Genomic DNA, 13,955 nt, shown 5'->3' with positions numbered 1-13,955 from the left:
GGATCTGTATAGAGGCCATCAGGTTTCTGTAAAAGTTGCTTCCCTTTATTCAGATCTGCTGTGCCTCGACCGACCTCAGAGACTTCACATCAGCAAAAGCACATTTCAACAGTCCAATAATGGAAAGGTTAGCGAGATGCTTGAGATGGTCAAAGAGATATATATTCAGATCCCTCAGGTACTTTTATCTTTTTCCTCTCTCTTTCTCTCAAAATAAATACGAGGAGAAGGTGAAGCTGGCAATGTAATAATAAATCTGGCTGAGCTCCATGGGTCCGGGGCTATTTCGATATTACACAGCCAGCCATGGTGATATTATATAAAAAAATAATAAAATAAATAAATAAATAATAATCAGAACCTCTATGAGTGCTATATTGTCCTACTATTCGCCAGTTGCTGTCCAGAACTTGTTATTTTTGTACTAGTTTATTTTATGCCTATTTCTCTTTTCCCCCCACTTCTAGGGACCCCAGTCATAAAGAGGGTCTCTATTTGCCTGCCACATGTTCCCTCAGACATGTGCGCAGTCCGCCGACTCCTCCTCATTCGCCCATACTCAGATACGGTGGATTTGCATGTAAGGCCAGTCACACACTGATCTCCGCGTTCCTAAACATCTGTACAGGCACCTCAGCTTACTAACCAGGGTTCTTACACAGCCTCGAAGACTCGCTCCTTCTTTTTCAGTCTAGTCTCTTCACACCCAGCAGACTAATGGCTAATTTTGACTATCAAAGGCACTGCCAATTGTGCTTGCTAGGTGGCGCCCAGCCAAATGGTAGCAGAGCTGAGATTCACACCTGGAGAGTTTAGAATCACAGCTCTGGTGTGCCACCTGTGTGCCTTAAAATAAATTTTATAGTGCTTATTACAACAGACACTATCCTAAAGCAACTTCACCCATTCTACAACCAAAAACTGCTGATGAGCAAGCCAAGGGCAAAAGTGGCAAGGAAAAATACATTAGGGCAGTTGTAGTCTAGCGGTTAGAGTACTGGACTAGTAAGCAGAAGGTTGCTGGTTCAAACCCCACCCTTGCCAGGTTGCCACTGTTGGGCCCTTGAGCAGGGCCTTTAACCTTCAATTGCATAAACTGTATAATGTAAGTCGCTTTGGATAAAAGCGTCTGCTAAATGCTGAAAATGTAAAATACCTAAATATTACAAAGAAGAAACAGAACCTGTCCTCTTTAAGTAGCCTAGAAGGTAAATAAGTTAAAAACACATTAAACTTTGATTATACAGACTAAATACGAATACCTACAATTACAGTTACAGCAAAGGAAAAGCGTAGAGTTCAGCATAGAGTTCAGTCTGTGGTAGTAAGTGCAGTCACCACAGGTTCCCAACACATCCAACAGTCAAGCAAGAAAGGCATTATTGGCATGGCAGCCTCAAACCTACAGACTTCAACCCCAGGCTGGTAAAGGGTTTCACATCAGAGCCAATTTGGAGTACACAACACAGATGATGTGATTAACGTTTAATACAAAATCATTAATAAAAAAATGTCAACAGTGAAGATTATAGTATGAGACTTCGCTCCCCTTTATTATGGCAGCTTAACTAAAAAAGGGAAGTAACTGCTTTGTAAAGTCGAATAAAAAGCCTGAGTAAATAAGTGTGTTTTTAATCTGGTCTTAAAGGTTAAGACCAAGTTTGAATCCCAAACAAAATTAGGGAGATTATTCCATAGTTGGGCCATGTATGAGAATGCTCTTTTAATGCAGTGATTCATTCCCGTCATGGAATGGGGTTGTGTTAGTGCTATTGGCAAAAGGAATTTACTCTTCTGTGATGGCAGCATTAATGCAGAGAAGTACAAGGGATCTTCTTTTTTGGTTGGAAACAGTGAGAATGGGAAGAGTAGTAATTGGTCGTGTCTGAGAGACTACACTCTAAAAAATGATTCAGCACATTAGTAAATTAAACGTTTTATATATATATATATATATATATATATATATATAACAACAAGTCAGTTCAACATAAAAAAATGAAGTTTGTTACATTTGTTCAAAATTTTGAGTTCGGGCAACTTCAAAATACATTATTTTAGACAAACTTAAAATTTTAACCTTTTTCAACGCATTATTTTTGCTTTAGTACAACATCATACCAATGTTGAGTTGAGCCAACTAAAATATCTGAGTTGCTTGAATGTCTTATGTTTAAATACTGGGAAGGGGCAGAGCTTTACCCAGAAGGACTTGCGGCAGTGGTATCCAGACCTACCGTGACCATGCAAGCCCAGCACTGGGAACAGTGTGGCTACGCTGAGAAATGGATTGGCATGTGTGTTTGTGGTATGAATGTATATGTGTATGAATAAGTGTCTGTCCAACGATTCAGTAAAAGAGCTGATTCCTATCACCTTCTTCTCTCGCCGACTTTACAATAATATTCAGCATAATCATATTAGCGGAACCTAATTTATTTGGGTTTGTGGAACAAAACATTGAAATTAAAACTAAGTAGGTTCAGATTAATTTAGCCTGATGGTGTTAAAGATTTTCATGTTGATATTACCTAATTTAGTTAAGTTAGTTTAACAGCAAAAGGCTTGTTGCATTTACTTAAAACATTCTAGATTACATAAAGAATGCAAATTGTTACCATAATTTTTTTAAGTAGATCCAGTATATTATTTTTTAGAGTGTAAGAGAGAGCTTATAGTCCGGATTTAGCGCCATCTGATTTCCACCTTTTTGGACTGCTCAAAGAAGCTTTAAGAGGAAGAAGATTTTCATGTTGTGATGATGTGAAAGCAGCGGTGCATCAGTGGCTACGCACTTAACCAAAAAATTTTTTTGCTGATGGCATTAAACCGTTGGTACGACGCTGGAAAAAATGCATCGGAGGGTGACTGTAAAAAAGTGAAGTCAATCGTTTTTAGAAATTCTTAATAAATAGAGATAAAAAAGTGCAGAAACTTTTTGAAGAACCCTCGTACATTGAGATTTTAGAGCAACACATGCTGCCTTCCATCTTTTTCAGGGACGTCCATGCATTTTAAGAAGACAATGCAAAAACATAGTGCACATTACAACAAAGGGCTGTGGAAAATGAGGGTATGGGTACTGGACTGGCCTGCCTGCAGTCCTGACCTGTTTGCAATAAAGAATGTGTGAAAACTTTTTGCAGATAGAATGGGACAAAATAACAACTAAAACACTTTATTGCTGCTGCTCAGGTGGCGCAGCTGTAAAAACACACGCTGGAACCAGAGCTGCGATCTCGAATACATCGTATCGAGTCTCAGCTCTGCCTTGCCAGCTGAGGCTGAGTGGCCACATGAACAACGATTGGCCGGTTGTTCAGATGGGCGGGACTAAGCCGGATATGGCTCTCTCTGTCAGAATGGTGCAATTACGACCTCTGCTGGCTGATTAGAGGCACCTCCACAGAGATGAGGAAAGAGTGGTCTTAGGGTGTGTCTCTCCGTACACAACGCTAGGTGGCACAACACTCGTCAATGTGTGGGTGATAAGATGCATGCGGCTTGCTGCCCACATGCCGGAGAGCACGTGGGTTAGCTTCGCTTCGATCTCCTCGGTCAGAGCAGGGATCGGCATAGGCAGAGAGGAAGCATGATGCAATTGGGCAAGGATTGGATGCGCTAAAGGGGGGGGGGGGGGGGGGGAACACTTTATTGCTTGGTATCCCTAATGCCAAACCATCTTTTAAGTGTTGTCAGATTTGGTAACATTATAAAGTGGTAAATGCTTTACTTTACCCAACTTTTTTGAAATGTGTTATAGGCAGGAATATAATTTTTCCCCTCATGTTTCATACTGTCCCAACTTTTTCTAATTTGGGGCTGCAAATCCACAAGACAATAAAGTGTGTGAAAAGTCAGGGGGCTGAATAGATCACACGAATAATCATGGGAGGAGGAAGGAGGTCTAGAGTTGTCTGGCAATTTGATCTGGCCCCGGAGGCAAAACGGTAAAAAAAGCAATTTTGGTTACCTCCTCTCTCCCTGTGGTTTTGTGGTGCTGATTCATGATGAGTACTGTATATACTTAACGTATACCACAAACCCCAAATTCTTCCAACTCAAAGAAATGTTTGAAATCTTTGATGGACCAAATCATATCCAAGAAATTACCCCAAATTATGTTTACCTTTATAGACTATTGTATGTTACTGTAGGCTTCAAAATGTAAAGAATAATGCAGTAAAAAAAAAAACATTATATATATATATACACCGACCAGGCATAACATTATGACCACTGACAGGTGAAGTGAATAACACTGATTATCTCTTCATCACGGCACCAGTTAGTGGGTGGGATATACTGTATTAGGCAGCAGTGAACACTTAATCCTCAAAGTTGATGTGTTAGAAGCAGGAAAAATGTCTGTAGGTCAGTATCTATCAAAAGTACACCCTTTCATGGAAACGGTATTCCCTGATGGCTGTGGCCTCTTTCAGCAGGATAATGCGCCCTGCCACAAAGCAAAAAAGTTTCAGGAATGGTTTGAGGAGCACAACACTGAGTTTGAGGTGTTGACTTGGCTTCCAAATTCCCCCAGATCTCAATCCAATCAAGCATCTGTGGGATGTGCTGGACAAACAAGTCCGATCCATGGAGGCCCCACCTCACAACTTACAGGAGTCTGCTGCTAACATCTTGGTGCCAGATACCACAGCATACCTTCAGGGGTCTAGTGGAGTCCATGCCTCGATGGGTCAGGGCTGTTAAAAGGGGACCAACACAATATTAGAAAGGTGGTCATAATGTTATGCCTTATCTGTGTATATATTTTTATTGTTTGTGGTAGCAACACCTCTGAAAAACTGTCAGTGTTCATTTACTTTGACAGTTACTAGCAGCAGTGTGATGATTGTTCAGTCTTTATGATGAGCAGAAAGACCTTGCACTTTTATTTGCACAGATTTCTTTTTAGATTTCAGTGTAATCAGAAAATAAAACCAGACAAAACAAAGATCAAACAATCCCACTAAAACGAGGGTGTTTACAAAATGATGAAAGCAGTCTGTCTCCATGCTGTCTGTGTTTATTTAGAGACTGGAGATAGAGGTGCTACATGATCAACACTGTCTCACTAAATGCCACGTCAAAATAGTACTTCAAAACATTAGGAGGACGTTCTGCTGGATGTGTATGTGCATTTTAGATACAAGTAAAAGCCTGTGCTGCCCTTTTCATATTTTAAATTAAATATTCAGCTAAAATTCTTAAGTTCTGGTAATGCCACGATTGCTGTGATCTATACCAGCTTTGTTTAAGAACATCTTCTACAGCACCTTCTAGAGAACCTGCCCAGGAGGGCGTGACATTTTTTTACTTCTAAAACTAAAGCAATTTATCTTTCACCAACAGGAGACATATTTGATTAGTCCCGCTGACCACACACACACACATGCATGTTTAATGTTATCCAGTTTAGTCTGAAAATAGGACCGTTAAACTTAAAAATAGAGTGAACAGTGAAGATAAATCAGCGACAAAAGCAATGACTGCTGTTATAGGACATGGGTGTGTGTGAGTGTCTATAAGAGAGGTGTATAGTGGGAGATGCTCTGTTCACAATATCGCTATAAGTGATTCAGGAGTCGATTCGTATGAAGCAAAGCTTGTGCACATTCTGAGTTTCTCTCCTCAGTCATCTCTCCGTTTTTACTGTTAATTAATGAATGCTGCACTTTCAAATAAACACCAGCTTCGACAGAACACCTTGTGCGACTCGCTTTCGTTACAGGTCTGAGGCTTAATTAAACTAGGTATTACCACAGAGCGGTAGCCAGGTAAGAGTCGTTCTGCCCGTGGAGCTAAAAGTTAGCTCCCCTGAAGCAAATTATGTACTTTTGCCTCGCTTACTATTTATGACTAGCTGTAACTGACATTAGACCAAATATTTCTACAATTATATTGTTTTTTTCCCCCCTCCCTTTTAGCACGTCCAATTGCCCGATTGCGTCATGCTTCCTCTCCACCAATGCCGATCCCTGCTCTGATTGAGGAGAACGAAGCTAACCCACGCCCCCCTCCGACACGTAGGCAGCATGCCGTATGCATCTTATCACCTACACTTTGACGAGTGCAGTGCAGCTCATTGTTGTGTACGGAGAGACACACCCTGAGAGCACTCTTTTCTCATATCTGTGCAGGCACCATCAATCAGCCAGCAGAGGTCGTAATTGCACCAGTCATGGGAGAGAGACCTTATCCGGCTTAGTCCCGCCCATATCTGAACAACAGGCCAATCGTTGTTCATGTGGCCGCTCAGCCTTAGCCGGCAGGCAGAGCTGAGATTCGATACGATGTATTCGAGATCCCAGCTCTGGCTCCAGCGTGTGTTTTTACCGCTGCGCCACCTGAGCAGCCAACAATTATATTGTTTATATTATTTTAGCTAAGTTGATGGGGCCGTATTGGGGGTGGGGGGGTTGCAAGTTCAAGGTCGGCCCACGGAAGGCGGCGCATGTTCAAAAAGGTTGAAACCCCCTGTTCTAGAAGGCTTGAAGGTCAGAAGTCATAACAGAGATATTTTTAGATGGCAGTTTAGTAATCAGACAATAACACAGTACTATGGCAGAACAAACATTCTCTGGCCACTCAAAACAATAGAAACAGTAAACAAAAGAGAACGCGAGGAGAGAGAGAGCAGAAAAAATAAATAAAAAAAAGAAGGAGACAAGTCAGCTGACATCTGAACTGTTGAGAGGCTGCCAGCACAAAGTACGAGAACTAAAAGTTGAGCAGTCAATATCTGCAGTTTTCCAGCACACTTCCTACTCTAACAAAGAAAATTACAGCAGGTCGAGACAATACATGCATTCTCTATGTATTTTTTATTCAGTCTACCGTGCTACCAAACACAGCTATGTAGAACGTAGAGAATAACAGCATCATCATGATGGTAATAAACACAAACACCTTATCTTTATCCTTTAATTTATGCATTTCTCACTTTTTCTCCCAATTTGGTGTAGCCAATTGCTCTTCTGCTGCTAAGGAACCCTGTCAAGTCTGAAGAGGGTATATTTGCCTGGCACGCTCCCTTCGGCAACCCTTAATATTCGCCCATACATCAATGGATTCGCACATGAGGCCAGTCTCCCACATGGAGAGTGACCCTCTGATCACCGCGTTTCTCCACTTCTGTACAGGTGCCTCGGGCTACTAACCAGGGTCCTAACACAGTGTCGAAGACCCCATCCCCTTATTTAGTCTGGTCTTTTTCCAGGCAGTAGACCAGTCTGATGCAGGCACTGCCATTACGTTCTTATATTTTGAACTTTGTTCTGAACTAATTGAGATGGATATTCATAAACTCTTCTAAAGAATACAAAACAACATAAATTCAGATTTTGTTCTTTTAAACTGATACAACAAAATGTAGGCTCACTTTCATTTCCACATACAAATAAGTAGAAGACTAAGGGGAGAAAAATAATAATAAATCATAAACCACGACCATTAAAACCATAAGTCTGTCTGAAAACCCAGTGAGCGCTCTACATTAACAGCATTTTACATAGACAGTCTAAATTCTTAGATACCTTAAAATGCTGCCCACTGAGATCCCTTACTGTGAGCGATAATCTCATTAAATGAGGGAGCATCCAATGCCACCGTAGTGATGAAGGCAATCCCAGCATTCAGTGCACCACATTTCTCACAAAACATTTCAAATATGAAATGTGAATATGAAGCAACAAACAGAGTTATTTTCAAATGTAATTTGTATAAAAGTGCACAAGTGGAATTTACTTGCAAATGTGGGCTTGTCAGTGATAATTTAGCCATTTTCAGAAGATGGAGGGAGATGTTAGCTGTCATGCTAGCGGGTTGTGTCCCCTCAGTCCATTGGTTTAAATTGCCTGAGGCTAACTGTGCAAGCTTAGTAAGCTAAAACTGTAACAACAAAATCACTGTCAAAGTAGTGTGTCTAAATAATCTGCCATCATAAGTATGATGTCTTATTACAATTCTCTCTACTTGGGCAGCTTCCTAGATAGGCAGTGGGCAACAAGGACAGACCTCATATCTTGCTAATCTACTAAAGCAGTGTAGCCCAGGTAATTCCTTCAGCCAATGCTGGACTTCTGTTACTCCTTATAAGCACTACTAAATCCTAAAATGGTATACAGGATTAAGATTGTAGGCTTTATAACCATAGATTAAAATGTTCTAGTTCAATCTAGTCAATGCAAACTCCTAGGGTGTGTTCGAAAACCTAGTGAGCTCTCTACATAGCATTTTACACCATCCTACATGCGCTCCTGAGAAGTAGGCTGTTCGAATTCCTAGATGCCTTAAAATGATGTGTAGTAAGTCAACTTAAATCTGAACGGTATTTTGACAAAATAATGAGGGAGCATTCAATGCTGCCTTAATGGTGAAGGCAATCCCAGCATTCAGTGCGGCACAACTTATAAAAAAATATGGCGGATGGTGCAAAGAAACGAGTTATTTTCAAACGTGAATAAATTATTATTAATTTTTCATTTGTATAAGCATGCACAAGTGTCATTTATCTGCAAATTTGGGCTTGTCAGCTAATTTAATCGTTTTCTGTACACGGAGGGAGATGTTAGTTGACATGCTAGCATGTTGTGCCATGTCTTGAATAAGCGAAAACTGATGGAATCGCTGTCTAAGTAGTGCGTTTGAATAACCTGACTTATAAGTCAATGACTTATTAGAATCCTTTCTAGTTAGACAGCTGCCTAAGTGGGCAGTAAGAGAGCAAGGCAGCTTACTAGGTTTTCAAACACACCCCTAGTGTGGATTCATCCTGGACTGGGCGCCAAACCATTGAAGAGATTCGATCATACACCCTCATCCCTGTCTGTGTAGACACCCAGCTGATAGCACTGGTGAGACTGGATCTAAGTGTGGTGGAATCGTGTACTAGGCAAGAGCACCACCTGAGCACTTTGCTCTATAAATGTAATTAATTACATTCCAATGATGAAGAAGGAAACATATGGAAAATCTGGTCATCTGTGCTACTAAAATAAATTTTCTCAATGTTTTATGAAAGATGAAAAAAGTGATACTATGAAAATACACTGCCTGGCCAAAAAAAGGTCACACACTCTAATATTTGGTTGGACCGCCTTTAGCTTTGATTACGGCACGCATTCGCTGTGGCAGCGTTTCCACAAGCTTCTGCAACGTCACAACATTTATTTCTGTCCAGAGTTGCATTAATTTTCCCCCAAGATCTTGTATTGATGATGGGAGATTTAAACCACTGCGCAAAGTCTTCTCCAGCACATCCCAAACATTCTCAATGGGGTTCAGGTCTGGACTCTGTGGTGGCCAATCCATGTGTGAAAATGATGTCTCGTGCTCCCTGAACCACTCTTTCACAATTTGAGCCCGATGAATCCTGGCATTGTCATCTTGGAATATGCCCGTGCCATCAGAGAAGAAACAATACATTGATGGAATAACCTGGTCGTTCAGTATATTCAGGTAGTCAGATGAACTCATTCTTTGGGCACATAACGTTGCTGAACCTAGACCTGACCAACTGCAGCAACCCCAGATCATAGTACTGCCCCCACAGGCTTGTACGGTACGCACTAGGCATGATCGGTGCATCACTTCAGCCGCCGCTCTTCTTACCCTGATGCGCCCATCACTCTGGAACAGGGTAAATCTGGACTCATCAGACCACATGACCTTCTTCCATTGCTCCAGAGTCCAATCTTTATGCTTCCTAGCAAATTGAAGCCGTTTTTGCCGGTTAGCCTAACTGACAAGTGGTTTTCTTAAGGCTACACAGCTGTTTAGTCCCAATCCCCTGAGTTCCCTTCGCATTGTGCGTGTGGAAATGCTCTTACTTTCACTATTAAACATTTCCCTGAGTTCTACTGTAGTTTTTCTACCATCTGATTTCACCAAACGTTTAAGTGATCGCCGATCACGATCATTCAAGATTTTTTTCCGACCACATTCCTTCCTCGAAGCTGATGTTTCCCCACTGTCCTTCCACTTTTTAATAATGCGTTGGACAGTTCTTAACCTGATTTTAGTAGTTTCAGCAATCTCCTTAGATGTTTTCTCTGCTTGACGATGCCAATAATTTGACCCTTCTGAAACAGATTAACATCTTTTCCATGACCACAGGATGTGTCTTTCGACGTGGATGTTTAACAAATGAGAAGCTACTCACTGCATTAGTTAGGGTTAAATAACTTGTTGCCAGCTGAAACATAATCTCTCATGCAGTAATTATCCAATGGGAGGCTCTTACCTATTTGCTTAATCCAGGTGGTGACCTTTTTTTTGGCCAAGCAGTGTATGTTACCGTGAACCCTAATTCTAAGCATTAAAAAAAGGTAAGGACAGAGGAAAAAAAAAAAGAAAGCAGGAAGGTAAAAAAAAGAAACCTGCAGTTATTGAACAGCTGTAGCTAAGCATCTGAAATCAGATTAAATTTTTGCACAGTGGCTGAAGGACACTATTATAAGCCTATTATAACGTGTAAAAAAGACAATACAGGAGACTAGCGGTAAAATGTCTGAGCCGGTCGTGTTTCATTTCTTTCGACTGATAATGAGTAAGCGTGGGAGCTCATTATCAGGCTGCCTTCACAGTGATGAGAGAAGGGACGATCTGCGCTCCCCCGGTTGTGGATGGATAGCGCTTCGAAATGTCTATATTGACGCCAGTGTAATTATGAATCTGTGGGCGAATGAGATAGAGACTGAAAGAGGAAGAAAGAGAAACCCATTAATCAGGAGTTCCATGATGCCACCTAGACAGCTTTCATGCCAACCACAGACACCTTGCATGCGCACACATACTCCGAGTCAGTAAAGCAGTCGGAGCTGTGGAGAAAACAGTTAATTCCACCACATGGTCACATATTAAGCCTTGTGAAATTAGCTCCCTGCCAGAATCAATGCAGACCGAATCAGTCTTGCCAGTCTGTGCTGTTTGCACCGAGACGTGTTACTGTAACTCCTTCAAGGGTTTGCAGACATCTGTTTTCTTCTGTTCCTGGACCAGGCAAGATTTACTACAGACAGAGAAGACTGAAGACAATGTTCCATCCAGCCAAATGAATGAGCAGTGCTCCCATAGCCTCAAAGTCACAAAACAACCCTCTGCTCCCCCGAAAAACACGGGCTCACCTTCAAAGTTTTAATGCACACCTGCATTCATACATTTTCTTGACAGCTCAGCAAGATTATGGAAAGTACCAGCATGCAATTTAAAGAGTTTTATACCCTCATAAAATTGATAGTGATGAAGCAGACTGATAAAATATAGAGAATCTGCATTAAACACCACTAACAAAAAGCCAGAGTATATTTAATCCAGGGGTAAATACACAAATATTATTTATATATTATTAAAACCTCCCTTCACTAATAAAAGATAACTTAATCTTCTTCTGTATCATCTTTTAAGGATGGTGAGTACAGAGCAAGAAGTTTAATACAGTTCCTATAGACAGAATCTTTCCTGATCATCCAGTGTTCCACAGGGCAGTTGTATCCGAGTGGTTATTACTGGACCAGTAATCGAAAGGTCGCTGGTTCAAGCCCCACAACTGCCAGGCTGCCACTGTTGGGCCCTTTGAGCAAGGCCCTTAACCCTTGATTGCTTAGACAGTATACGGTCACAGTACTGTAGGTCGCTTAGGATGAAAGCGTCTGCAAAATGCCGAAAATCCAAATCCAATGTCCAGTGTTCCAGGTCCTCTCTAGTGTTTTCTACAGGGTTTAGATCAAGAGACCACAATGACCATAGCAGAAGCTTGATTTTGAGTTCAGTAAAGCATTTTTGTGTTAATTTGGGAATCCGAATTACGGATCATTTTCCTACTGGAAGGTCTAATGGTGACCCAATTTTATCTTCCTGGCAGACAGATCTTAATTTAAACTGATTTCATGGAGTGCCATGATAATATCAGTGCCTTTGGAGGAAAAACAGCCCACATCATCACAGACCCTGAAAAGTATATTTCAGTGTAGTCTTTTATGCCAAATTACCTAAAAGCTTGTTGCCAAAACAGCTCAATTTCATCTGACCATAGAACACAGATCCTGTCAAAGTCTCATAAGTATTCAGAAAAATCTATATGATCTACATATATGATCAGCCATAACATTAAAACCACCTCCTTGTTTCTACACACACTGTCCATGTTATCAGCTTCACTTGACTCCACTTTTACTGACTGTAGTCCATCTGTTTCTCTGCATGCTTTGTTAGCCCACTTTCATGCTGTTCTTCAATGGTCAGGACCCCCACAGGACCACTACAGAGCTGGTATTATTTAGATGGTGGATCATTCTCAGCACTGCAGTGACACTGACATGGTGGTGGTGGTGTTAGTGTGTGTTGTGCTGGTATGAGTGGATCAGACACAGCAGCGCTGCTTGAGTTTTTAAATACCGTGTCTACTCACTGTCCACTCGATTAGACACTCCTACCTAGTTGGTCCACCTTGTAGATGTAAAGTCAGAGACGATCGCTCATATATTGCTGCTGTTTGAGTTGGTCATCTTCTACACCATCAGTGGTCACAGGACGCTGCCAACGGGGCGCTGTTGGCTGGATATATTTTTGGTTGGTGGACTATTCTCTGTCCAGCAGGGACGGTGAGCTGTTTAAAAACTCCAACAGCGCTGCTGTGTCTTATCCAGCACAACACACACTAACACACCACCACCATGTCAGTGCTGAGAATGATCCACCACCTAAATAATACCTACTCTGTAGTGGTCCGGGGAGAGTCCTGACAAACGAAGAACAGCATGAAAGGGGGCTAACAAAGCATGCAGAGAAACAGATGGACTACAGTCAGTAATTGTAGAACTACAAAGTGCTTCTATATGGTAGGTGGAGCTGATGAAATGGACAGTGAGTGTAGAAACAAGGAGGTGGTTTTAATGTTATGGCTGATCAGTTTATACTGTCTGGAGTTTTATCTCCTGTCAGGGTTTCTCAAGGCAAAAAGGTCCACCAAGAACCCCAAATCAACAGGAACCACAGAATGTAGGTATAGAGCCAAAAGATGGAGCCCTCAGATTGGAAGGCACTCAACTTTTTACTTAGTTAGACCTGAGGATTTCTTTGAGTACAGCTTCTGTGTATTACAGTGCCAGCCTTCTAAAGCCTTCTGAACACCTGACAAGCAAGAAAAAATATAAAGCTGGGGGGAAAAAAATCGCAATCAAAATTTCAACTGTTTAAAGTATAAAACATGGCAAGCTGGAGATCATGAAGATGTAAGATGTAATAGGAGATGTCTACACATCATCCTTGGGATTAGTAAACTAAAAAGGTTGAGGTTGGGAACTTACTGTCTACTACTCAGGTCATGAACAACGGAAAAGAAATGGAGTGGCTTTCATCCTCGGTAAGGATATAAAGATGATCATTATGGGATACAACACTGTGAATGATCGATTGATGTCAATGTGATTTTATACACAAGCATTCAACCTTACAGTGATCCAGTTTTATGGCCCAATAACAGATGCCAGCAAAGAAAAAAATCAAAAAGATTTATGATGAAGTTCAAACTAAAATCATCCAAAGACGTTTAAATCAAGACGTCCTGCTGATTACTGGAGACTGAAATACCAAAGTCGGAAATCAGAAATGTAGTTGGACGACACGGCCTTGGAAACGAGAATTAAGCTGAAAATGAATAAATAACTTTTGCGAATACAATGGCTTTGTCATAACTAGTACATTCGTCAAGCAACCAAAACAACAGAACTCACAGAAACCAAAAGCAATTACAAGCTTTGCACCAAGAGATAAACGAGCTAAATTTTAATAACCTGGCCTGGAGCTGGAATAGACCACCAACTTCTAATGTGCAAGCATCAGGCTTCCAAACTATTACCTATTAAGCATACCACCTGTCTTCATGGAAAACATCAGAAACTGATTTTAAACTGATTTTAAAATTGAAAAAGAACCCGAGGAGCTATGGATAG

General features: G+C 41.1%; 1 protein-coding gene across 6 annotated transcripts in view; it reads right to left on the bottom strand.

Annotated features, from left to right (window-relative positions):
• nphp4 (nephronophthisis 4) overlaps positions 1 to 13,955 on the bottom strand; it is a 298,208-nt gene that overhangs the window by 106,911 nt on the left and 177,342 nt on the right. The gene's annotated exons all lie outside the window — the stretch shown is intronic.

The sequence above is a fragment of the Trichomycterus rosablanca genome, chromosome 7 (genome assembly GCF_030014385.1).
Source record: "Trichomycterus rosablanca isolate fTriRos1 chromosome 7, fTriRos1.hap1, whole genome shotgun sequence".
NCBI classification, from domain to species: Eukaryota; Metazoa; Chordata; class Actinopteri; order Siluriformes; family Trichomycteridae; genus Trichomycterus; species Trichomycterus rosablanca.
Note: the sequence above shows the minus strand (reverse complement) of the source record. Positions and strands in the feature narration are given on the sequence as shown.